The 24,884-nt window shown below is 27.6% G+C and overlaps 1 protein-coding gene across 5 annotated transcripts in view; it reads right to left on the reverse strand.

Moving 5' to 3' along the window:
* Positions 1–21,179, reverse strand: part of LOC122720058 (1-phosphatidylinositol 4,5-bisphosphate phosphodiesterase epsilon-1-like) — a 103,065-nt gene extending 81,886 nt beyond the window's left edge. For 3 of the 5 annotated variants that reach the window (XM_043946496.1, XM_043946498.1, XM_043946494.1), the window contains exons 1-2: positions 20,564–21,179; positions 3,169–3,202 (exon numbers count right to left, since the gene is read on the reverse strand). The gene's annotated coding sequence lies outside the window, so the exon portion shown is untranslated. The other 2 variants (XM_043946497.1, XM_043946495.1) reach the window with 1 other exon arrangement.
* Positions 21,180–24,884: the final 3,705 nt, after the last annotated feature.

Raw genomic sequence — 24,884 nt, forward strand, 5'->3', positions numbered from 1 at the left:
CCCTATCGTTGGAAATTATTTTTTGAAAATAGTGATAGAAAAATGTGGTTCACCCAATAGATAAATATTTTAACTTAGAAATTTTGTGTACTCGGTTTACACTCACACTTACACTTCGTCAGATTCGAGAGGAGTTTTTCGAAAATTTGTAATTTTTCGATTACATCTCGAAGAATTGGATTTTTATCTTAAATTCGCAAAACAAAAGTATTTAGAAAAAGAAAAGTAGTAATAATTTATTTTTTGAGCAATAAGAGAATGTTGAAACGAATCCAGGAATTTTTATGGAGATAGAAGAACGATTATTTCTTTTTTTTTTTTTTTTTTTTTTAAAATTTATCGCTACTTATGAAACTATTTTTCAGAACAAACAAGAAGAAGAAGAAGATCTTATTTGATACACAGCTTCTTTTTCTAGATACGTAGATCGTGGAAGAACGAAGGTGGCAAAAGATTTATGAGCAGAGAATGCTTGGTAGAATGGTGAGAGGGAAATTAAAGTGGATATATTGTTCGCATCTTCTAACCGACAATATCAAGCAGCGAGAAGGTATGAAAATTTATTGTAAAAACTACCTTATTCTATACAAGAATCTTCGCCTTTAAAAATTAACGGAAGAAATAATCTTAAAGAAATAATTAAGCAAGAAAAAAATTTCTTATTTCTTATTTCGATTGAAAACAAAATTTGTGACGTGACACAGATCGATGAAATTCGACAGAACGGTTCGCGGATAAATCCTCGTGTATCGAATCAGATCCGCATCGAAAACACTGGAGATGATCACCACGGAGAAGCCTGGTGGTAATAAAAATTTATTGGGTCGTATAATAGTGTACATATCGCTTCTTTCGCGTCACCATGCAAAGATTGATCCGACAGATAACTTTCGATCGGCCAGAAAATTGATGAGCAGCTCGATTTTTCATCTAGCTTTATATTTGTTTCTCTGTTGCGAGTGGACAAAAAGAAAGAAAGGGGAGGGGAAAAAAAAAAGAAAAAAAAAAAAAAAGAAAAAAAAAAGAGTATATATGATCGCGAAACTGGTTCGTGTATGAGAAAAGCTGGACGTGTCGAAAGTTTAGCACCCCTCGCTCGTTGTTCACGTGTATTAGTACCGTTGTCGTCGGCACGCCTGTCACGTTTGTAGGATTTCACTCTTCGACCACGGTGCATCCCCTTTCTGGTCTTTGCATCCGTGTCCTCGATGAATGCACGAATGAAGATATAAAGCATGAGCATGATAACGAACAAAGGAGAAAAACGTCCGTCTCCGTATTAATATTCGAATTATCGGATGAAAAGATGACAATGTGGATTGCAAATATGTTTGCGTGTCCAGTGGAGAAACAAATTAATTATTAGATCGTCAAAATAAAAGTTCGATTGAAAGTACAAGGGATTATATAAAGATTTATATAAAGTAAAATTGAATCATTATAATTGCAATTGTTGAAATGATCCTCGCGAATAATAATTAATATTTGATACGAAAATTATCCAATCTATTGATCTATTGTAGATTATCAAAGATTAATCGAATAGATTCCTAACATTAAATATCTATTATATAAGATATAATATCTATATCTATTCCTAACATAAATATCTATCATCGAGGTAAAAACTTAATCATGAAATATTCAGCAGAAAGAGAGTAAGCTTGTTTCTTGGATTATTATGTTTAAGTAGAAGTTAAATAATGGATATTAAACCGGATATTTATATGTAATGGAAGAAATTCAAAAATATATTAGGATGGATAATTAAGAGAAATGATTGATTAAAGTTTAGCTATTTAATACAAAATCAGATATGCATTTAATTCTATTTTCAATAACAAGTTAATAAATTTTTCTAGAATTTAAATTTGAATTTGAAGTTCTTCCAGAATGAATATTGATCGTTGCTATGAAAATTTCGAGAACTATTCAGTTTGAAAACCAAACTAGCACTTCCACAACTAATTTAAGTATAAACGATTTTCTTATCGTTTCAACTTTCTCGAGACTTCGAAGTTCAGAGGTTGAAGAAATGGCGGAGGTAAAAAAACGAATAGGTTTTGTAGGAACGATATCTACGATAATTTCGAAAAAGAAAGATTTAAAATTTTCACGTAAGAATATTTTTAGAGTTAAACTGCGAGTATTAAAGATTTTTGCTGCGCGAGAACTTTTGTGCAAATACTTTGGTTGCTTTTGTTCGAAGCCGTATGAAAATAATTCTTCATTTGCATACGGGATAAAATTTCAGCAACGATTATTTAACAAATTTAGTTTTCCTTAAAATTCTTTTTCTTTTCTTTATATTGAAATTGATGACTCGATAAATCTTATATCGTTTCTTTGCAAACTGAAATCTATGTAAATATAACATAATATATGAAAGTTTGTCCAAAATTTTTTTTAAATAAAATTATTAAAAAAATAAAATTTCGTTTTAATAGATATTAAATATTTAAAAACTTATTATACGCATATCTAGAGAAATATAATATAAGCATATTTTGAGAAAAAAGCATTTTAAAAAAACAATATCTATTATTTTCTATGTATTTATGTAAATATAAATTACTCGTATAAATTGCAAAAGGAATTTGTATTTAAAATTTAAATGCCAAAACTTTAATGTATATCGTTTTCTACAGCAAAATCAAGTCAAAACTTTTGTCTGCATAATCTATATTTTATCAGTATTATGAAACATGCATACAAACACTTATATTATATACTTATACTTTACTACTCAATTATTCATTAAGAAGTCTCGTTTTCATCGTTTCTTTAATTTTTGAAAATAAACCTAGCCAAGAACTTCACGAGTTCATAAAATAATCATAGTAGAAGAAAGAAAACGAGGAAACAAAAGTTGTTCAATGTTTCAAACAAATAAAATGAATCGTTACTATAGCTAATAAAAAGTATTTTAATTGTTCAATTTAAAATGATCCAGTGAAATTCGTGTTTTTGTCATTTGTCAATTTTATCAATTTGATTAGAAATTTGATTAGAAAAATTATAATATTAATAAGAAATTCGGACTTTTTTCTAGTTCTGTGATCATTCATACTTATATCATTTTTGAAAAAAAACTTACATACTAAATTTACATTTCATTTTCTTAATATATATATATATATAGAAATATTAACATAGATATTTACATACCTTTGGTTTCCGTCTCACGAAAATATCATACTATCTGCAACAGAAATAAAAAAAAGATATAAGATAAATATACAATTAATAAATAAAAACATAAAAAAGTATAATATATGTAAGTGCATAAATATTATATTTTAATACATTATATGTATATGTATAGTATTATATGTAGATATTTATGTATTCTATAATTCCATAACTTTTTTTAAAAATGAATTTTCTTTTTTATTACAATATAAAGAAAATATTCTACTAATATCTTACATGATATTAGTTAAAAACAATTTATTTATATTATTTAGCAATAATTGAGATACGAGATATAAATAATTGAATTTTAGAGAAAAGAGACACAGATGATAAGATCCTTTATTTATGAAATTTTTAATTGAATATTTATTAGTTTTATTTTTTAAAATAATAATAATGAAAATTTAATTTGATAAAACTATTTGATAAAAATATTTATATAAAAATCTTGAATCTTGAGTTTTAAAAGATTAAGAGTCTGTAAAAAAAAAAGTTTTGATAAATCTTGACAATCTTGATAGATCCCTAAGGTCTTACAGATTCGGAAAGTCTTGGAAGTTTTAAAAATATTGATAGGTTTTAAAAGTTCTATGGCTACTCAATATCTTATGTACTATAATATATATGTATAGCATACATCATAGGATAGTGAATATCTATCAAGTTTCCAAGACTTTAAAATCTTTGTATTAATATATCCAAAACTTGAAAACTTTTCAAAATTTTCACAATTTATCAAGGTTTATAGGATTTATCTGAATTTCAAGATTCAAAAATATAAAAATTTTGAAAAATTTTAAATAATGAAAAATTTGGAATTGTTTCAAAATTGAAATTCGTTATTATCAATTTTCAAATATAAATTTAACAAAATAATATTTTATATCAAAATATCACGAGACAAACTCAATATATATAATATAATTGCAAACAGGATGATTTCTATAATAAACAATAAGGAAAATCCAATAGTCGAGATTATTGTTTTATTTGATGAAAAGTTTATCTGTAACCGACCATTCCAAAATATTAGCATAACTCTTCAGTTAATATTCTGCATACTGAGAATCGCGATTACTTTAAAATGATTACCCTAAAAGAGCCATAGAAACGTCGAGCAATCCATTTCAACATTCCTTCTCGAGTACTTTCATTCGTTTAAAATTTTAAACAAGTTAATCTAAGTCGTACGAGGATAAAGTGATGTGTTTGTTTTGAAAGGATCACGACTTATTCACTATCGCTTTAATTTCTCAATCGGACGATATATACAAATTTTAATATTTTAAATACTATCCTGTTACGTAGATTGTTTAATAGAAATATTACTATATATTATCGAATAATATAATCTCTGATCTTTAAAAATATTTTAATTAAAAACATAAACTCAACATAAACAACTTTAAATTATGTAGAAGAAACTCGAGAAAGAGTGAGATCTTGTAACACTGAAATTGAATAAAATGAAAAATAAATTAAAATTGAAATTTTGATTTAGAAAAATTTCTAGATACCGAAAATTTCTAGATACAATATATAATGTGCAATCCAATTTAAATAAATTAAGTCATTGCAAATTTATTTTATTTAAGATAATTAAACAAGGAAAGATAATAAAATAAGGAAAAACAATATTCATTCAGCAGCATCCAAAGTTAAATAAAGTAAGAATTAATATTTTATCGACTTATTTCAGGCATTCATTCCTTTCAAGCTGTTTGTCGTGTCAACAACTCATGTATAATTTATGTCTTCTTATGCATAAAGTGGTAGAGTATTGAGTGCAAGCGATATGGATTCGGGGCTATTACTCTGTGGAAAGAAATGTGTTGAATATAATCGAATGAAAATTTCAATTGATGTTTTAAGAGCTTATTTCCTATTCAGAATTATTTCGAGAAGACCAATATATTTCTCTCTATGTTTTCAAAGAATGTTATTTTAAAAGCTTGCAAACTCAAGATTGCAATTGATCTGATGAACAGAATGAAGTAATGGTCACCTAATTCTTTCCATTTATTATATTTTTATTTTATATTTTTATAATTAATGATATATCATTACTCAATAATCCTTATTTTATAGAATATAATATATTGTTATATTATATTGATATAGCCTTAAAAAGATGAATCGATGATAACGTTATCATTAACTTCGATAGAAACGTACAAGTACATCATTTTAATAAGAGAGATAATTTTAGAACCAAAAGTTCAATAAGTAATGGTCGAGATTTGAAGATTAACGATGAACTGGTCGATACTACACTCAACTTTTGCAATGTAATTGAAACTCTGCTCGAAACTGTAACAAGTAATTTGTCAGCCAAGTACGTGAATTGTATGCGTGCAGAATAGCTTACACGACATAGGTTCGTAATGATTGAAATTTACGTATTAGAACGTGAACTGCATTATTCAGAATAGATAGAAGGATTCAGCATTACATTGTAATAGAAATTCCACCATTTCGATTCTTTACTATTGAAATTTTTCGAATAAATTCATTCTAATTATATTTAATTTTAATCATTGTTTTATTGAGTGATCAGCGATTAATTAAATATATACATATAGCTTATCATGGATTAGCAATCTGGAATTTCTCTTAATTCCAGAAAGATCAATAATTGCATCATTCCACGTGTCGAAATATCCATTGTTAATTTCATTCGTTAAAAACAATGAACTTTAAATTAGAAATTATCGTTTAACGAAACAGTATTAAATCGAATGTTCGATTGTCCATATATATATTTGTCGCACATCTAACGTATCGACATCGATATATCAAACAATGTAGTTTAGTAGTGATATTACTATCAATGACATTATCGATCAATATTATATCATCAAGATGTTATCGATAATTCGATTTGCCGATTGTATCGTCGATATCAACGTAAAATAAATTTAAGTACAAAATATATGTTACAGTTATATTAACTTCGAACATAATGTTGTGGATTCTTATATCTGGTTGATCTTGAAAATGAAGATATTAAGAAATATATAAGTCCAATATTTTTTATTTTTGAAAAAAGAGTAATCTAAGACGCAAATTGAATTACGATAGATATTACATACATTACGATAGATATTACATACATTAAGGAATCCAAGAAATCCTCTGAAGTAATTTTAAGTCGAATTTTTAAAATTAAAATTAAAATTTAAAAAATTTTTAAATTATTCTTTCCAACTTTTCAAATCCTTATCTCAAATCTATATATCTCAATTTTTTCAAATATATATTATCAATAATTTTGAAACTTTGACTTATTATCCTAATTATATAATTTTCTGCGTTTATCATTCAAAAGCTATAACTACGGGAAACTTAAACGGGAACATCAAGGACAAGTTGGTGGTTGGTCCAGCTTTTCGCAACATGGTCTCCTGGAACCACGTTAGCCCATCAAGTAGTTACTTGTCAGCTTTGCTTTGGTTGCAAACTTTGTCCACATAAGTACACATCCGGCGAAAATTCGATTGAACTAAGTATTGGTAACTAGTAATAGAATTGTGAAAAAGAATTGTGAAAAAGAAATATCGTGCAATTTTTCCTTTCCAGAATATCGTCGACATGTTTTCACATAGATAACTTCTACAACAGATATATATATATATATTCAAAATTTGTCATAAACTTCATACTCTACTTGCAGATGACATATTTCTATCCACCACGTGTATAACCTTCTTCCTATTCTAATTTATTAGAAAAATAGTTTCAGGACTAGGATTTTTCTATTGAGCTTCTATCCAGCACTTGGTTAATATTGGTTGCAAATCGTTATGATTGTTCAAGAAATGTACATTCGACAATGATTTTCGAATCTTCAGATTAAATTATATTCCAATCAATTGCCATGAAATTGATAATTTTGCGCATCGGCTGTTCTGATTGCATTTTCCTGTTCATCGATGACTGATATCGACATAGTTTACATATCACCTAATAGTACGCAGATATAGTAGATTAATGAGATAATCGATGCTGACATACTCTAATTGAATTTTGCAGAAGGCGTGTCGTACATCACGAAAATCCTTTGAATACCGATTATTTATCAAATTTCATTCATTTTTATATATGTAAAATATATGTGCATAAAGTTAATTTTAACTTTTTTAAAATTATATTATATTAAAATTTCCTAAATGAATAGAATTTCCTTAATATATTATTAGATTATAAGATATTATTGATTATAAGATTATTAATGTTTGTTTTTAAATAGAATTTAGAATTTTAGAATTTTGAAAGAATTCTCAAAAAAAAATTCTCTATCGAAATATTTCAAGTTATCATATTGATTTGATTACACACGCGATTACATGTATAATTAAAACTGCTTCTATCTTTTTAATAATTAATTTTGTTTGATAATATTTGCGTGCCATGACATAGATTTCACAATTAAAAAAAAAAGAAAAAAAAGCAACAGACACGCAACACGTGAATCCACCGATGCTCATAGATCTTTCTGACGTTTACGTGTTTCTTCCTAAAAGGATTGTACGCGATACATGATCTCCGGTTTTTTTCGTCTGATAGTGAACTCGATATTTGTCGTGTAACAGTATTATTTAAACGTTCACGGCATAGACATATCAGGTGAACGAGAATTGGCTGTCAGCCAATTCTGAAAGCCAGTCTTTCGCTACCCTTTCGATGGACGTTCGGTAGATCTCTTGGACATGTGCCATTTCATTATTTTCGCAATACCTTCGTCGATATTCCGGCACCCGGAACATTTTAGGCTTTTTTAGAGTTTCGAATGTAGGTGTGTACCGTGCATTATCGATTTTCTATGGCCTTAAGCCGATTTTTCCCTTTTTTTTTCTCTTTTTCTTTTTCTTTTTCTTTTTTTTTGTGAAACATAATTTATGAGATCAAAGTAGAAAATTTATTTATGCTTTTGCATTTGTTCAAAATTCAAAAAATATTATTATATATATAGTTATATTATATAAATGTTACATAAAAGTGTTAAAATTTTTTTGATATTTTTTCCTGGAATATATATCACGTGAATGTAATGTCAAATTTAATAATAAAATATTATATAATAATACGATATATATATATTTGAACTTGTGATGACTTATGAAACTGCTCTATACGCAATATCCGTAAAGATCAAAGAGATACTTTGTCATCGTTTGGAGAACTTTAAAAGATCTATTTCATTATAAGAGGAAGTTACACGTGCACGTTGAATTACTCGAAGAATGTTTTGAGCAGTTGTTGCAAAGTCATTTTAACTAAGATCAAATTTTCAAAGAGTAAAGACTTTAAACACTTATTAATAGTGAGTATACTTATTATTATTATTATTATAAATCAGAATTTTTATTTGATTTCATCTTATGAATATTAAAAATAAATTATTAAAATTTACAAAATATGAAAATAAAATTATTTCAAATATGTATAAGTTTAAGAATTTATCAATTTGATTTTTGCATTAGTATTACCTACATAAAGTATTACCTTGAATAAATAACGTTTGATGCGAGTATCGAAGAAAAAAAAAGTTTAGGATTTAAAAGCATTTGAAAGATTAAGGGTTTAAAAGGTGTAGGTATATTTTCTTATTTTATATAGAATTTTTCTAAAAAACAAAAAATGTCGTATTCCAATACAAAAATATGAAGCAATTAAAACGAAAAAAAAATATTTCGTTTTATATGAATATAATATTTCTACATGCGTGTATTATTATTGTAAATTTTAAATTAAACTACCAATTGTGATTTTTAAAAGAAAGAATTTTTTTCAATGGACATCAAAATTAAATTAATGATAAATTGATTCATTTTAATTTATCTATATGTGAAAAATATGGAAAAATATATTTTTAATACTGATAAATTAAAAACATGCGAACATTTTTTTGATACATAAACTAATAGCGTTCAAAATAGTACTGACATGTGTATGGAGGAGTTAATTCCATTTTCTTAATTGATTATTAATAATAAAAACTTGATTGAACTATATAATTTACTAGATGTAATAACTCTTAGGAAATGATTAAAATTCTTATACACTTTGATTGGAATTTTCCCATGTAGATTATAAAAGATAAATTTCATTAGATTACGTCTTTACGACTTTTAATAAATACATATGAATATTTTTTAAGCTTTAAAATTATAATTATTATTATTGTTTAATTATATAAATCTAATTAATATTTTGTTTCATTTTTCTTCTAATTCTCTAATATGAATATAAATAAACCTTTCTATCTATTGAAATTAAATATCTATACATAAAATATATCTTATTAGACGATCATGAAATGCGATTTTGCTTGAAATGCATAATTCATGCACGTTTACACGAGTTGCTATGATCGATGCATCAACGATAAAATAAGACATATATTTGATTTTTCAACGAGAAAATGTGTTCTGCGAATCTGCGAAGAAGATTAGATCCTAAAGAACGTCGGATATCGGATCGATCCATTTCCTGATCGTTGGTCAGACGTCGACCATGGAAACTGGTTACTCGCGATGTAAATATTTCTGTACTTTGTTAAAGTTTGTTAATTCACATGTAAACTTTGTTTTTGCTCGGCACAGTTGTTTAAATATTTTCGAAGATCAATTTGATATTTGACTTTTAAAAGTGATGATTTTGCTAACTATCATATTGTGATGATGTTATTTTTAGTTATTTAATCTAACATCTTATATGATCTGTGTTTTTAATTTTAGAAATTGATGATTGAAACATTAGAAATGTTTAAAATGATTTCTAAATAGAATATATAATTTTATTATTTTTGAAAAAGTATTAAACATTTTTCTTTTATTTTCATTTTAAATTATGTGTATTATAAATTTTACAGATATTTTAAGATTTTAAGATTTTCAAAGAATTTTGAGATTAAAGAAATTGAAAAATCTTACATCTACTAAATTTTCAAAAAATATTTTCGTTATATAAATGTTAATTTTTAAATTTCAATTTAAAGATTTTTCAATTTCTCAAAATTCTTAATTTATTTATTTTTTTGATAATTCTAGATATATTTTGATCCTTTTTGTTGGAACTTCGTTCAAAAATTATATTTCCTCGAAAAATTTCAGAAAGAAAGAAATATCGATATCTTCGGAAACTTGAGTTTCAAATTCTTTGGTTACAAGATTTTCCATTTAGAATGAAAGAATCATGTATCCAAAATCGATAAAAAACCACGCAGAGAAATACGAAGAAGTAAAACACCAAAATATTAGCTTTTTTTTTAGATTTCTATTTTGATCTATCCCTTACGTTTCAATTCAGTTCCCAAGTTCAATAGAATTATATTTTCCTTCATTTGCGAATTTCCAGGATGATAGTACGGAATACATTACGTGACACATGTTCGCTAAAAAGAAACAGAATAAAAAACGATGGAATTTGAAATTTTCACCTTTGAACTTCATTACATTGCGTACAAATTCTTTTTCCGCATTTCTATCACTTGTATGATTGTGAACTTAGAGATATAGAAAAGCAAGCATAATTCATAGATCAAGTCAAAAAATAAAAAAAAACTAATTTAAAAAATAGAAAGCAATTATGTATATGAAAAGAATTCACTTTGAAAAATTGATAACAAAAATGAATTCTTCAATCTCAGTTATATTGATACAAATATATTTGATACGAACCTTTTAATTTACTTTGACATTTATTTTGTAATGATTTTTCTTATATATCCTCGTAACTATATCATGTGTATACGACCTCAAGCTGTTATTCTATTATACATCTGTTATTTATAGAATAGCATTATTATCGAAATTTTTGAAATTTCGCAGAAAGATTTTGAAACACGGTGAATCATTGATGATCTTTGCTTTCTACTATCTTCCGTTCTATCTTTCGTTCTCTTGCAATATGAATAATAATATTCGCACACTTGCCCATCATTCGAATGCATAACGAGTCAAATTAGAATATTTATGATGCACTGGGATAATATAATTTTGATTTCCCTATAGACTAGTTTCATATGATATTTAAATCGATATTAATTTTAAAAACGTGTATGAGAAACTCGAACAAACACATGAGTTACAAAAAATTACATTTATCATGAATAACATAACTTGGTTTAGAAAAATATTTATATATTTAATTGATCTGCCTTGAACATTAACACTTTCAATAGGATATAATATTTCAAAGTAATTATTATATGCATTTTAAAATTATTATAATTTTTATGATAAGAAATTATTGATAAGAAATTTATTAAGATAAATTGTTAATTCTATTTTGAAAATTTATATTCAATTTAATTTTGTTACATTTCGTGATATTATAATATATTCGTAATATTGTATCTATTTATTGCTAAAATAAAAGAAAAATTTCAAAATGTTTATTTTTTTTTTCACTATATGGATTCTTATTTTTCCTTAAAATAAAGTAATTTATTCTACAAATAAACAAATAAATATATTATTTGTAGTCATAGAATAATATAATTAATTTATTCACGAAACAAACAAAATCAAGATCACTAACCTATATAATCATTTCATCGATTCTTTATTCCATTTTCCATTTCACCAAACGATCCTTTCGTACGTCATTTGCCCATCAAAAGAGAAAAGAATTTACATGGATAATTGCATAACTTAATATTTCGTTACACACGACCATGTGTGTTTGCTAGGTGCGAAGTTGCCATCTGAGATATCCCGTATTCGTCTCTCGTTTCAGGTTAGGACGGCGCGACATAGAATATTTATGGTGTCACGACGGCAGTTTTTGTCGTTTGCCAGAGGGACACGGTGCGGCGCCACCATGAATATTTAGAAAATTAAATCGGCCAACTTCATCATCCTCCTTCCTTTCCTTGTTCGTCAGTTGTGCTAAACTTTCAAGTAATCACAACTTTGTTTTATATAATAGATCGTTAAAAGCGAGGAATTATACCGTTCGCGATGAACAACCTGGTTTCGATCGGTCATCACCATCTTCTCGAGAACTTCAATATTGTATAATAAAGAGATCTTTTCTGAGTTTGTGTAGCTTGGTCGGAATTAAGAAAATTCGAAGATAAAAAAAGCTTCGAGAATGTATATTCGATTGGTTCTTGACCGCTTGCCGCAGAATAATTTGTATCTAGAGTTTGCATTGTGTCATGTACATTTATGCGATCGAATATTCAGAGAGGGAATCAAAGAAGTTGTAAATTTAGCTGGTATCGAGTTTCGATCGATAGCTTTGATTTAGGTTAAATAGAAAATAACTTCACCTAGAAATATAATTATACGATTTAGTTTTCGTTCGTTCGAAATTGATTAAGAGAATAAAACGCTTCGCCTGGAAATATAATTATGTGATTTAATAAAAGGTGATTTTTTTAAAATTAATATTGTGATTTTGTTTAAACATTTAAATTATGGTGAAAAAAATTTTTAAATAAACAACAAGAGTCATTTTCTTATATAAAATCGATTAATTTAAAAATTATAGTGATTTAAAAAAAAGAATATCTTATCAAAATGATGAATAATAAAATATTTATTGAATAAATGGATTGTATGTTATTTATTAATTTCAAATTTTATTTAAAAAATTCGAAAAAATGTTGACTTCTAAAATAAATTTCATAAAAGTGAAGATATTTTAAAGATAAAATCACTCATGAAAATTCTTTCAATATAAATACAAAACAGTTAACAGTGAAAACAAAAAAATTTAAATAAATTGAACTTTTTAAATGACATTCACGTGTAATAAACGATTTTGAAATAGAACTCGAGCAACGAAAAATTTCAACTTTTTTAAAATTAATAAATAACATATTTTCTATATACTAAATTCCATTAAAACTAATAGAAAATAAATTATTTCATGTAAATATTTTTTTCTCCGAATTCTAGACACAATATAGAACAATTATTGCGATATTGATTTTAATCAATGCAAGAATGCAAGATATAAAATGTAAATAAAGCATTCTGCATTCATTAAATTTCATTAAAAATAATTTTTTTTGTAATATTTTTTTTACATATCAAACGGGTCATGTAATGAAACACGTTATTGATTTTAATTGAAATGAAATGCAAGGTAAAACTTTTCTTTACAAATGAATTTTAAAATCTAATAACGGCAATGTATAACGTAACTTAAAAAGAAATTAATCGAACTTTTGATTCTAATTTTTTAAAGAAACAAAATTTTAATATCGTAATATATAAAATGTTTCATTGAACCAGGAATAATAACAGCTCTTTATTGTCTAGGTCACGCCATCGATATATTTTACAACTACTTGTTGCTCCCCAACGAAGTGGCTGTCATTAATGTTGTACAATAGGTAATACCATAATACATCGTTATACCATAAAGGTAAAGGTTAAACAATTGCATTGTAATGCAATTATAAGCATAGTTACCATAAAGAGATTAATAAATGTCTCTCAACGAATTTATTCCAGAAAATTTGTTTAATAAAAAGATACACATATCAAATTATAAAGATCTGTGAGTAATTTTTATTTGCTTTATTTGAATAATCTTTGTTTTAAAATAAATTTTTATTTTTTTCAATTAATAAATAATTTTTAAAAAAAGGATATTGATAATGAAAAATAGCTAAACTTTTCTTTTAGCATGCGCATTTTAAAAATTTTCCAATGTTATTTCAGAAACGACAACAGTTTTCATCTTGTATAAATCAAAATGTTTATCTAATTTATTTATTGCTTTTGCTTTCTCTTGTTATTTTATAATCTCATATGGCATTATGAAAATTAAAGATTTCAAAGAATTATTTTGTAATACTACTCGTATACGTTCCATCAACTAAAACATCCTGAACTTATCTGAAGATTACTAAAAAAATTGGTCAAATCAAGGAAAGGAGATGACGTATGCATTGCTTTTATGAAATGATCTTCTCATCATGGATAAATCCGATTTTGAATTGATAAGGAAATCTTATTAATCCTTTCTCTTCTATGAACGAGGTAATATATATAATATAAGAAAAGTTCGAACATTTTTGTTAGCATTTTCCTAATAATTTTTAAAATTGTTATAAATATTATATTGTTGTAAACATTTGAGATTAATATATCGATACATTTAATGTAATATAACATAATACCATCTAACAAAAATTTAAAAAAGATAAGACTAGAAATGCTTTCAAAAATGTTATGTATTTTTCAAAAAATATACTCTTAAAAACAAATATTTTTCTTTTTTTTTCTTTTATACGAAATATACTGTAATATCTCTCTTGCACAAAATAACATTGTATTTCTATAAAATACAATATATCTTTTTTACATAAAATAACATTATAGTTCTATAAAATATAATATATTTCTTTTACACGAAATAAATATTGAAATAAATATTGGAAAACAGACACGCGAAATATTTCGTTCAAAATGTCGCACGAACGAAATTGCATCACGAAATATCACGTCCGCAGATGCGTAGGGGTTAACCGTGATAACTCGTTTTGGTTTTCTGATTGAGTTATTCCAACATTGAATGCCTGGTCCCACCAGAAAAACGGGCAACGAGATGTTTTGGTGGCAAAAAATAAGAAGAATAATATTTTTCTATGTGCATGTATTATAGTCATACGTATATAACCGTCTGTTTTTCATATGTTGTATACGTATTACATTGCACTTTCAAAAACAATTTTGTTGTCTTATTAAAATCACGTGAATATTATATAGGATTATTATTTTAAGATTCGTAGATTAATTGTGTTTCATTTATTTGAAATATTTATATGTGTAAAATTAATAAATTTATACATATAAAAGATAAATCATTATTTCAATTGCCGTAGAAAATAATTAATAAATGAAAAAAAAAAGTATTAAAGTAAAATTGGATTATTATTGATTTTAGTTTTCTTATTATTTATTTAATAAAACGCAGACTTTTCTTTTAATTAAAATTATATTGTCTCTATATCTATTGAAACAATTTGCTTACTTTAATATATTTAATGTTAATATTTCTTAATAATGTAATTCCATTATTCATTTTCCATTTTTCTTCAAATATACCTAAATATTATTTACACTTGCCATACCGTCATCAATATGCAAAAGCAAGCAATATCTCTGCCATACAAAACAAACAGAAGCTAATTCAAACGAGCTAAAAACGGAATAAAAATTCCTTTCCTTCCGTGGATCATGTAGGATGGACACACACAGAGTCTGACAATATTAATTTTCGCTAATTTAAAAAAGAGCTTAATATTCAACTATTTCATTCTCCTTAAAGCAATACAATAACAAGCTTGTTACCCGTTATTCGTAAAATAGCAGTGAATTCAAATAAATTTCAAAGAATTCCATAAAAAATAAAAAATTACGGATGATAGCAAAGAATTTGAAATACGAAATGAATGTGACGGAAAATTTATGGTTCGATTTATCTCTTATTTTAATGGCAACAATTTAACGAGTGGAAAAAAAAAAATAATCACAATGCGACAGCGTTAATCCCTTGATTTATCCAATCTAACGATTTATTAATCGATATATTGGATTTTATTAATCGAATATAAAAATAATGGCCAAAGTACTTCCGGCCATTTAAATATTCATGTTTTAATTAATGTATCGAATCACGATATATCATGTTATACGAGTGAAATATTGAACGAAATGGGCGTGTATGAATATTGGTGAGGATTAAAAGAAAGGATTTTGACGCGTTGTTGAAATTGGTATGTAATGGAATGATAAATGGAAACGTATAGAAATGATACAACGAAGACCTCTAGATATTTATTTATTTATAGCATAACGTTACCATTTTAGTTTAATAGAAATTTCTCTTCTTAAACTATTACTCAGAAACTTTATATGCTTATGCTCAGAAATTTTTATATCATTCCGTACATTTTTAATTATACAAGATACATACATGCATGCGTAACTTTAACTATAGATATGTATGGAATGAGATATCTATAAAACTTTTCTTGTTATTTAATATACATTCTCCAAGATAAATGCATTAATATACGTATTATAAGAATTATATTTTTCGTTTAAATCGAAATTGTCATAAAGCAGAGAAATTAAAACACCGCGAGCGTTTCCTGAAAACGTTTTAATTCACTAAAACCTCTATTTCAAATGCTTTTCTTGGTAAAAGTATTGCGTGTCCCTAGTCCATAATTTCTTCCTTAGGGAAGTGTTATTAACGAAATTACAAACTAGTTCACATGCGTGCCTGGATACAATGGTATGAAAATAAGGTCAGAAGAAAAGCTTTAGTTTTAATTAAAAAAGTGAATTGCCACGTGTCATAAAATTAAAATCACCGCCTTTGTGGAAAAAGATATATCATTGTGACAAAAAGTTGGTTGAAATTTTTCATGAGTGGTCATAAGAAAGAAATACTTAAAGTGTATCTATCCACTATTTAATAGAAAAGCTATGTATGAAAATTAATTGTATAACATTGCACATAAAATTTTGATAGAATTAATATACAAATCAAGGAATCATATTTAATAATGTATCAATTGCAATTTATTATATTCACAATTCATTAAAAGATAATGAAAATAATCTTTCTAATTCCCAAACAAAAATAATTTGTATCGTTTAAAATTTTATGTAGATTATATTGTTTGATTTAATTTGTTCTAACGAAAAAAGAAAAGGAGAAAAAAAAACAGGTTAGAACGAGCTAAATCTTAAGATTTCCACTTTATGCAAATTTTAAAAAAGGAACTAAAAATTGTCAAAAGTTCGTTCGCATTTTAAGCGTCGAAAACGTGTTAATCATTAGCGCGATAAAATAGGCGGATAATCTTGATCTCTTAATTGTGATTTTCTTTTTAATTCCTTTATAGAGTCACTGTAAATTCATTCTCATAATTAAAATACTTTGCGAATATATATTTCCACTGTTATCTTCCAACTCACGTGAATTACAAACCTTATCGGACGATAAATACTGATAGCAAGAAGAGTTAAAGAGTTTAAAAGAGTATTTAATAAACGAGATAAAATATCGTTTAAACTTTTTCTCTAATGTTTATTTGTATAAATATTTATGAAAAATACGAAATACATGTTTTTCGCAATAATAGATTGGAAAAAAAATTGAAATTAGAGAGAGAGAGAGAGAAATTAACAAGCTTTTGCTTTTTTCCATGAAAAATTCTATCTCAAAAAGAAGAAGAAAAGAATTGGTGCACTTTTTTTTTTCATTTCTGTTTCGATAAAGAATAACTTCCCCTATGTATACATATTTTCTGTGCAAGGTAGATATAACACGTGATTAAAGATTGAAAGCCAGGATCAAAGATATCGAGTGAAATACGCGAATTTGACGGCATCCTGAATATACGAAAACAAAGGCTTCTTTCTATTACTCTCCTTCTTTTTCTCTTTCCTTATACCATTCGACACCTACTTTTCACGAGAGCCTAAGAAAATTGAAATCAATATTACAGAATGCTCGTACGACTTTCGAAAATGTGTAAAATTTCAAAGAAATTGCGCGAGAAAGGAAATAAATCAGTTGTGTGTCGCTTTATTTAATTATTTATTTAATTTACAATATTATTAGTTAAAATCATTTATTTGGGTAGAATTTATATCCTGATAATTTATCAATTTGTTAATAAAATTTATTAACAAAAAGATTTTGTGACCATATATTATTATTATTAACGATCGAACATGAATTTACTATGGATAATATTCCATAACCATATAACGGTTACGTGGCATGTATTGTATGCCTGTTATCGATATAATATAATAATCATGTGGATATAATGTAATATATATATATCATCGATCTAATTATAAAACATCATGAAAAATTTTAAGCATAGCAACGAATAAAAAAATAACAAACAAAAAGACAAATAATTGTTTCGAATAAAATAGCAAATAAATTTATTTAAAGATAAAATTATTTTCGAAATAAATCTTATTCGCGAAATAAATTATATGAACGAAAGTTTATTTCGATAAAGTCTAACCCAATTCTCTATCGAACTCTATTCTGTTTATTGTTCCGTGTAATGCGTATTCGTATTCGAGGAAGATACTAAAAATATTTACAATGTCTTCGTGAGAAATTTAGGAATTCAGAGAAAAAAAATACGATAAAAGTAATATTTTTGTTTAAAGAGTTCATTAATATTCCACCGCTACTCGGTTAATATCATCGATTTAAATATCGCGGCAAAAATGTCTTCGACTTTATTGACTTTCAAGATGTTATATCCTCGTATATAGAATTGGACAATACTCGAGGGCGGACTTGAATCGAACTTGGACAATGAGATAGTTCGCATACAATAGTATCACGTTACCGCGAAAATCGAATTTCTCTCTTGTAGACTTATACTGTTCATCGTACCCCACGACTTCATCATCTTATTTCTAGACAATTAGAGCGAAATCTTCTTCTAAATCTCTTTGTTCCACGAAATAAATAGAAAAAAATATTGCTTTTCGATATATTCACTTTTATGCACTATTAAACAATGAGAGAAAGTTTTTTTTTTAAAAATTATTAAATTTATGATTTCAATAATAAAATTCTTAGAATATAAATCGATATAGATACGACAAATAATAACAACGATTCGATTGAATTTGAAAATTTTTCGAAAAGAATTTTTAATTTTGATATTAATAAAAAGGTAATGATATAAGAATTAAAATACATTGAAATTTTAATTCTTTGGAAAATACGTATTTTATTCGTATTGATAAAGCATTAGCTGCTTACGAGGTAATTACAAACTTTATATAATATCTGTACATGTAGTTACATGTAATAAATTAAATGTTACGTATTACGAAGAGTAGAGTAACAACTTTATTCGAGCTCAGCAATTTTGAGTATTAATTGCAAAAATATAACGTACAGGTTTAATGGAAATGGTATATGAATAAATTGTTCGTATATTATGTAATTCTGAGCGAATATAAATAAAAAATTTATCGTTAATAATGAATAGAAATTGTTAATTTAATTGCTTCTTTTCATCACTTCATTTACGAAATAATAGTGGCATAATAGTGACTTTTGATATTGACTACAGAAATATCGATAAAATTAAAAGTTGATTTGGATATATTATATCTCGAATCGAAAAATTTATACTAATTTTAAATAAAACGTAGAAATTTTCAAGCGTTCTACGATAGATCAACGATAAAAGAAATTTTTATATTAAGAAATTCGTCGCAATTCGAACAAATAAAAATAGAAAAAAGTAACTCAAGGGATAATCAATTCCCTTTACACCTACAGCGAAGCAATAAAAACTTTAATTCCACTCTAAATTAGCTTCATTTGCATATCTGATCTTAATTAAAATACAAAAAATACGATAAAATTAAACGTTGTGAGAAAAAATATTATAAGGAGAAACAATAAACATTCCTATTTTAAATATATATATTTCGTTATTTATATGTGAAAAATCTTAAAAATATTATACAATCTCCAAGAAACAAAATATATCTTTATCAAATTTGTTTGCTTTCAAGCGCAATAAAAATTAACGATTTATGAAGAAATGTTTTCGATTTCTTCTATCGTTATTTACAACATATAAAGTTCAAAAAAATAGAGATATTTAAGAGCATCGCCAATAAAATCGAAAACAAACTTGTAGATTGATAAAAGAAAGGAACAGGAGAAGGATCCTTTCGGACAAACGATCAAAGATTGAAAAAAGAAAAAAAAGACATAGGTAGTAAGGAACGAGTTTACAACGACATATACCCACCTGATATCGTTCCAATCTCGAGGTCCACGTCGCCGAGATTTGGTCCCTATTTTCCAAAGACTTTTCACGCAACGCAAGAACAGCCAGCTAAGATCGGTTGTTCGGCAAAGGTCCTAGCATTTGCTTGGACGATGATTCACCCTCTATTATCACGGGTTTGGGGGCGAAAACGAGCGCATTCATTCCGTTGCTTCTCGTTATTCCATCGCTCGAGGTGAGATTCCACCACCCCTTTCCCCCCCCAGAAAACAATCCGGCGGCAATTACCGGCAATTATTCGTGTACCGAGAAGCCCAACCTCTCGGTGTATCCGTCGAATTAACGCGAGGCAGGCCGCGCGTTGCGTGAACGTCGAAAAGTCACTTGGATTGTGGGGGCCGTGCAATGGGGATGAGATATAATCGGGGAGGTTAGGTTGAAGTAAACCAAGAAGAAGATCCTTTCTTTTATTTTCTATTCGGAGACAATGTGTGCAAAAAAACATAAACGAACACACCAATGATCACGTGAACAACACTCTTTTTTTTTTCTTTTTCTTTCTTTTTCTTTTTTTCTTTTTGCTTTGTTTCTACTCACTCTAGGGCCAAGAACACTTAACGACTCCTGCTCGAGGATTCGCTCTCGACTTTCGCGATCTCTGTTGTTGTTTATAGTTCGATCGGATCATATGTGTCTCGCGGAACGCGAACTATAGTGGAGCAGTGGGCACGATCACGCGCGAAACATCGAGGAGAGTAACACGGAGGGATACGCATGGAATGGAGAAACTGAGCGAGAGCCAATAATGTGAGAGGAAGAGAGAGGAAGAGAGAGAGACAGAGAAAGAAAGGCAGAGAAAAAGGGAAGAAAAAGAGAGAAGAGAAAGAAAGACAGAGAGAGAGAGAAAGAGAAGAAAGGAGAAGAATAGAGAACAAGGTATAGAAAGAGAGGAGCGAATATAGAGGAGGTGGAGATAGAACGCGAGAAGGATAGATAGAGAGAAAGAGAGAAGAAAAGGAGTATACGAGAGGAGGCCGGTCAAAGTATATACGACCGACAAGGAGGGAAAACGATGTTCTCGGTGCAGACGCACTCGCGGTCTGGTATATATGTAAACGCACAGAAAATCGACGTGCACGCGACGGCGGTCGCGACGATACTGCGCCCTATCGGGCGGCCCTGCGCAAATATAATACCACCCCTCTCTCCTACAGTCCGGCCACACTATTCTCCTCACCGCCACTGCCACCACCAAACCAAACTCAACCCTCTACCGACGATCGGTTTCTCTTCCTACCCTTTTATCTGCCATCCTCCTTCACCCCCTTCACTCCACAAACCCTCTACTCATCTCACCCTACCCGCCTCGATTTTCCATCCCTCCCTCTCCCTCCCCCTCGCCTTCACCATCCTCTTCTCTTCCACCCGCTTCTTCTTTTTTTTTCCTCTCTACCCTTTTTTCCCCCTCTCTCCTCTCTCCTTCTTCCCCCCTTCTCTCTCTCTCTCTCTCTCTCTCTCTCTCTTCTATTTCCACGGCGCTGGCGACCCTTGCCACGCTACCGCAGGGGTAACCTGCTACAGGGATACCCTCTTTTCTAGAGCAGGAGGGGAGGGAGAGCTTTGCTGTGAGCTTCCGGTGCACACCGATGGCTATTTCCGTTCACGCTCCAAGGACTCAAGACGACGCAGAGAGAGAGAGAGAGAGAGAGAGAGGAGGAGGAGGAGGAGGAGGACCGGTTGGCCAATCGTGATGGGCTAGCTACCTTGTTTCTCTATCGTACGAGGTAATCGTACGTATCGTTCTCGATCGTGTATACCGATTATGTCCAACGACCGATAAGATTCCTTCTTTCCCTGGACTCGCTATTTCCAGCCTCCCTTTGTGCCGCGATTCCGATGGACGCGACCGCTCATCCTGATTTATTCGATATATTCACACCGATACGCACCGTAAGCCGTAACCTAAGCGTGACAACGATCGACACGGCTCGTTACAAGCGATTACAAGCGAACCGGTGCGTCAGTCTTTTATAATTACCTTTATTTTTGCCCAGCCTCCTAGATTTTCGAAGTTTATTTGCGCGAATCAAATGCGCAAACGTTCATTATAAATATATATATATCATATCCGATAATGCGTTCTTTTTCCTTTTTTTCTTTTTTTTTTTTTTCGCTTAGCACTTTTGTCCAGTCTTGCGTGTTACGCGTTCTCGTTGTGAATCGTAGAAGGTATCGTGCAAGAAATATACTGTCGTTTTTTTTTTTTTTTTAGTAATTTGTGTATAAGAAAATAAGGTTTTTTAAAGGAAAATTTCGTGTTAATTTTGTTAATTCGGAGGAGAACGAAGTGAATTGTTTCATCCAGTATTTGTGTCTTTAGAGTGAATAATTTTGGTAATACATTATTGGTATTTATTAGAATTTCTATAATAAAATTATAGAAATGGCATGTTAATTAATAATTGATATAATTTCAAGAAAATAGTAAGATAACAATAGTAGATAACAAAAAAAAGTAACATTTCTTTTTTTTCAGTTTTTTTCTAAAAAAGATGGAGTAAAATTATTATGAATTAGATTAATATGACTTTTCTTTTCATATGATTAATCATGCAAAATTTATACTGTTTAATACAATGGTATCGGTAAATATTTTTATTTTATTTTCCCATTAACTATTATATCGTTTTATATAAACGTTGTAGTTAAATAGAAATTCAGAAAGATGATATTCTATTCGAGATGGTGTGAAGTTAAAGTAAATGTTTCGAAGCTACTTATAGAAATATTTTGATATTGTTACAATAGTTTATAGAATTACGTATTAAATCTGACATTTTGCACCTATATATTAATCTTGCAATAATGTTAAATATGTTTAAAATGATAACTTTGAAAATATATACAGAAATAAAAAGAAATAAAAAGAAGTTGATTTGTTAAAATTATTTTATTCGAATAATTTTAATAAATAATAATTTTATAATTTCTTTGTTCGTTAAAAAATAAATTTTACTTGATTAAATGTGCAGATGAATATTTATAACATTTTCAAATATATTAATATTGTTAAAAAAATTTACAAGAAAATTATTATTATTGATATGTTATTATATTAGAGATAAAATATTTTTCTCTTTGCATATTTGAATTAAATGAACTTTCAAAACAAATGTCATAGATATCGTAGCGGAAATAGATCGAACCATTTCATAAATAGTTAACGGTTCAAATCCACAGGAAGCTCTGAGGAAAGCGCATTCGTTAGCGGTTAAAATGTAATGATTTCGTTAGTGATATTAGATGTAGTTGTAAATTGGATGAAATATTAAGCAATTTTGCGTGATAAATTTATACAAATTAATTTTTAAACTTTTAAATTAATTTTTATCAATAAAATTCTTTGAAGGAAGATAAAGATATAAATAACATCAAATTTCGTTATATAAATAACGAAATAAATGTTATAAATAACATGAAATTTTGTTAATATACACATTGATAAATACAATAATTTTTAGAGAAATATAATTACCATAAAGATTTTAGATTTATTTATTAAATATATAATTAACAATGAAAATATTAATACAAATTTGAGACAGATTTGATCTAGGCATTAGATATATTAACTGTACATTAAATTCATATGTGTAAATGTAATAACTTTTAAATAAGTTATTAGTTTCTCAACCTTGAAAGTTCTATAATTTTATATTATAACGAGAATTTATAATATGTCTGAAGTTAAAATTCATATTACGTTATGAAAATTTAATTCATTTTCAATTCAATTTCAAATAAGATGAAATAAAATTTATCTATAGAATTTTTATCATTTATACCAGCAAAATTATTATTATTATTTATACTAGCAATTTAACAAAATTAATATTTCAATGAATGTTATTATCTACAATTAGATTTTATGTAGTCAGATAAGTGGATAATAAGATAATTAAAGAAATTTTACGTGTGTATCATTTTTCGAGAATATTTATTGAATGCTCACATGGTTTACGATTTAAAATTACCACTTTGATAATATCTTCGCTTTATACACGGTCTGATGTTCATTTTCATCCCATTTGGTTCAAAATATACGATGTGCGCCAATAGTAGAATTTTATTCAATAGTAACACGTAAAATATTTTAGCATGAAATGATAATCCATCCAATTAGAATGATAATAACGTTGTAGTGAAACGAGATTGATGCACGTTTGCAGCCAATTTACAGTTAATGCATTTGTGTAATATAATCAATTTGTAAATTTCATTGTGCCTATATAATAGAGATTCTCAACGATATAGTAATACGTTACTAAGTAGTAAACGCACAAAATTACACGGACATTGAAACGGACTTTACAATTAAAATCTATTTATACATATATATACACATGTGTTAATTCTTTTATTACTAACGTTTCAACTGCTAAGAAATTATTTAAAATTATTAACAAATTTTTATCAACAAAATTCTCACAGAATTCCATCTTAATGGAATATTCAATAGGAAAAATGATTTTGGATAGGAAAATTCAATAGGAAAATTGATTCGAAGAAATAAATAAAGATAAAATTCTGATGGAATTTTATATTCTCTATCTGCTTACTTATTCTAATTTTCACATTCGTTCCTTTCATTCATTTTCCATTCATTTATAACTAATTGTAAGGTTGATTAATTTTGAACCGCAGTAATTTCGCCCCGCGCGTTTGATTTTCATCTCGATCGAATATTCGCGTGCAGCGTTAAAACACGATCGATGTTTTTTAAATGTAAAAAAAAAAAAAAAAAAAAAAATACGAATAAAGGAATGAACATTGATTGCACAATATATAGAGAAATTATTGCAAATGTAAAAGCGTGGACAAGAGGACGCGAATGAATAGAAACGGGTGCGCTCTCTGT

The sequence above is a fragment of the Apis laboriosa genome, unplaced genomic scaffold (genome assembly GCF_014066325.1).
Source record: "Apis laboriosa isolate Shangri-la unplaced genomic scaffold, ASM1406632v1 scaffold9_cov152, whole genome shotgun sequence".
Lineage (NCBI taxonomy): Eukaryota > Metazoa > Arthropoda > Insecta > Hymenoptera > Apidae > Apis > Apis laboriosa.